This window comes from Phacochoerus africanus, chromosome 6, assembly GCF_016906955.1.
Source record: "Phacochoerus africanus isolate WHEZ1 chromosome 6, ROS_Pafr_v1, whole genome shotgun sequence".
NCBI lineage: Eukaryota > Metazoa > Chordata > Mammalia > Artiodactyla > Suidae > Phacochoerus > Phacochoerus africanus.
Window position 1 is genome coordinate 34,127,220 of NC_062549.1, and position 3,755 is coordinate 34,130,974.

Below are 3,755 nucleotides of genomic sequence, written 5' to 3' on the forward strand. Positions count from 1 at the left end.
ATCTTGCATGGAGGAGCCACACATTTCCTGAGTGCTATAGAATTTATCCCTGTTTCAGGACAGGGTGGACAGTCACAAAGACAAATCCTCTCTGCCCATGCCCCTTCCTGATAGCTCCCTAGCCCGTCTGCTCCATTTCCTGAGTGCCACGGGCCCTTGTGGTTAGCCGGCAGCGACAGGAAAGAGCTGGGGCCAGGCCTTGACCCGGAACGCGGTGTCCACGGCAGGGCAGCGGAGTAGCTTTCCCTGGGGAGGGAGGGTAGAAAGACGGAGGCGGGGGATGAGAATGTCGAGGCCCCAGATGCTGGTGTAGTCTCTTCCCACCGAGACCCGGCGTCTTTAGAAGGCGAGGTAGAACCCTGCGACCTCGGGCGCCTTGGAGGCCAGTGATGGTGCCACGGAACCGCCTTCTCCCGACACCGAGGCGTGTGCGACACGGGGAGGGGGAGCCCCGGGTGGGGGCCCGCGCAGCCCAGGGAGAGCCGCGAAGGGGAGCGGGACCCGGTCGCGGCTCGCCGGCTGCGGTGACGGTGGGAGGCTTGTTCCCCCCTTTGTCGCCCGCCACTAGCCCGCGCCGCAGGTGACTCTGGCAGCTGCCAGTCGTCTCCGTGCCGACACGGCGCCCCCGCCACAGCCTCCTTCTTGGGCTTTTCCGGCTCCGAGCGCCTCAAACGACCTCGGCGGCCGCCTGCCCGGGCCGCTCCCCGTCCCGCCCCCCGGGCCGCGCGGCAGGGCTTTCTGATGAGTCAGCGGGAGCCCGGGAGCCTCCAGCCGCCCCGGGCATCTGCTCCGGTGACGCACCGTGACTCACGGGCGCCCGGGCAGCCGCAGCCGCCGAGCGCGCAGCGCCGAGCTGAGGGGCCGAGAGCAGTCCCCCGCCGCGGCCGGGCGTCTCCCCGGGGCGGGCCCCGCTCCACACCCCGGGCCCCGGGCCCCGCACCCCACACCCCGCGCCGGGCTCCTCCCGCGCCCCCAGTGCCGCCCTCCCCCAGCCCTCCCGCTCCCGCCCGCCCGCCTGCCTCCGGCACCTTCCTCCCCCCTCCCTCGCCTCTCCGCTCCCTTGGCCCAACTCCAAGCTGACATCAGACGCTGGCCGCCCGGCCACCCTCTGAGTCAACAGTTTCCGAAGCCGAGCCCGCTGCCAGGGGCGGGGAGAAAGCGCTGCCTCCGGGGGAGGCGGTGGGGAGCGGAGGCGGCTCGGCCCTGGCAGCCGCGGGAGGGCGGAGGTGGGTGGGGACGAGCAGACCTTTTACAAGAAGTCACGGGGTGGGGGGCTGGCTGTGTGGGGAGGGGGGGGGAAACAGGGAGGGTGAAAACCACCCAGCGGAGCCGCCGGGGCGGGGAGGAAACCTGCGCCAGGAGCCACGTGCTGGAGCCGGCGCTGGGTGGGTGGCTTGGGGAGCGGTGGGGGAGGGAGAGGCCCTTGCTGGGAAAGGCCCCAGGCCACGTTTCTGGGGGAGGAGAAGAACCGCGGGTGGACACCCTGGGCCCCAGGCCACCAGGGAACCTTCACGTCCGTCTGGATAATGCGGCCCAGATCCCTTTGATGGGAGCAGCTCTGGCCAAGCCCTGCCTGCTTGGGGTTGGACCTGAAGAAATGCACTGGCCTAACCTAATTACCTTTTCGGACCTCGGTGGGACCGCGCTGGGGCTGGGACGGGAGGCTCTCCCACCTCACACCCCTCAAAGGGGATGTACGTCTAACTGTCGAAGAATTGGAGAGCCTAAGTAAACCCAGGGTGGGTGGCTGTCCAGGGAATTTGGGGGGAGTAGTAGGAAGAAGAAAGGAAGCATGCAAAAGAAGGAAGAAGCATTTAAGCACGTGATAAGGACATAACTGCAGTCCTTGGAAAGGTGGATTTCCTACTCCCTGGGAATTTAAGCCAAAATCCCCTCAGCAGAGAAAATGGATTAGCTGCAGGAAGGAATGAGACACGTTGAGGAGTCTGGGCTTCTTCGGAGCGGTAAGAGGCCAGAGGCTCTGGGTGCTGTGGTCTGCCACCGTCTGTTCAGCAACCCCCTTGAGAGGCTGCCTCCTGTGGTTCCAGGATGCTCAAGAAGGGCTAGAGACCCTTTAAGAAGCACCCACCTGCAGTGGCCTAAGTGGCACCTAGAAGCTTCTTTAAACCCTTATGGTTTTTCCTGCCTAATCAATCAGGAAGGAAGGGAGAGGAGCCAGGAAGTCAAGGTGGCAAACCTCCACAGGTGCCTGGGTTTCCTCCCCTGCCCTCCATCTCACCTCACTCCCCCCACCCATGGACACCCCCCATGACCCCCTCTCCCCGCCCCCTGCAACCAGGAGCAAACACAACTGCCACTGGTGGGCCCCCTGCTGGAATTTATTCTCAGTCTCTTTTCCAGCTTTGCCATGCTGTTCTTTCAAAGCCACGGCTCAACAAGTGATGCCAGCCCAGGGAGGGGGTGTCGTCCGTGTCTCCTCTTGCAGGCGGAAGCAGCACCACAGCTGGGAGAACAAAACCTGTTTGGATCTGTCCAGAGCTGTTCGTCAGTACTGCCTTCCAGGACCACGTGAGCTGCCTCTTGCCCCACGTGACCCTCATTCAAACTCAGGGAGAACGAGAGCTCCCGGGCCCCTTCTCCTCGGGCAGCCTAATCCCACGTGTGCAGATAGGTGGCTCATTTCTGCCAGCTCAAAATAACTCTGAGCCAGACTTCTGGGAAGCCCTGTAGGCCAGGCCTCTGCAGAAGAGTTAAAAATGACAGCTCCGGGGAACCAAGGGGTCTGATTTGCTGAGGGGAAGACGATGCTAGAGTCCTGTGACATCAAAGGGCAGAAATACTGGCTAGGGATGGGTATGGAAGGTGTTAGTAGCAGAAGGTCCTGGGCCCTGTGTGGTTGCCCTTCGGGGAAACTGGTGGACTGGACCGGCGGGGGTTATCCTGGGAGCTAAGGGCAGGTGCAGGAGGGGAGCTGTGGCCGGATACGTAAGCCGCAAACACTGCAACCCCCAACTTCCACTTTTTTTTTTTTTTTAAATGCATACTGAGAACTCTCTTGGTAGGAGCTGCCTCCTCCACTGTTTCAAATTCTGATTTCTCACATCTCTATCAGAGAGACAGTTGCCGTCTCTGTGAAGCTCTCTCTCATCCCACGGCGTGTGGGCCTAGGCACTTGCACTGTAACTCTTCCCAGGCTTTGCTTGGCCTGAGAGGTTTTGCTGTTTTCAACTTCCCTCTCTACCCAGAGGCCTGCTGGGAGGCCCCGAGTTTCATTTTTGCAGCTCCCTCTTGGCACAACTCCCGGGGAAGTGAGTTAGCTGTCAGCTCTGCCCTCTGCCCCACGCTTGCTTGGCCCGATAGCCTCCTTTGTGTCTAACGGCGCTTCCTGTTTGCTGGGTCTCGTTTCATGAGAGCCTCATCCTGGGTTTTGACCCAACCTGCTCTTCAAGTGACGGTTTGGCCCAGCCTTTGGGACCCTAGCTCCTTATCCTAATTGACTCCTGGCAGCTCTTTATCAGGAGGAGCCTAAACGCCTTCCCTTAGCAGGTGAAACTAGGGCAGAGGGTTGGTGGACCCTAAAGTGGGCCTCACTAAAGCCAGACTGCTCATTGTGTATACATGTACACCCAGGAACACAGGTGGGCCTCACTAATGCTCACATGCCATGTGTAAATCCACATTTATACAAAAAATAAATGGGGCGCATCCCTTCACAAAACATTTTTCAAAGTATTCCCTTAGATGTGAGAGTCCTTGTATGCATTTGAGGGCTCATTTTCCTCGCACCTTTTGGG

At 61.0% G+C, this 3,755-nt stretch overlaps 1 pseudogene; it reads right to left on the reverse strand.

The window, feature by feature from the left end:
* LOC125128782 (uncharacterized) lies at positions 1 to 818 on the reverse strand (annotated as a pseudogene).
* Between the last annotated feature and the right edge of the window lie 2,937 nt (positions 819 to 3,755).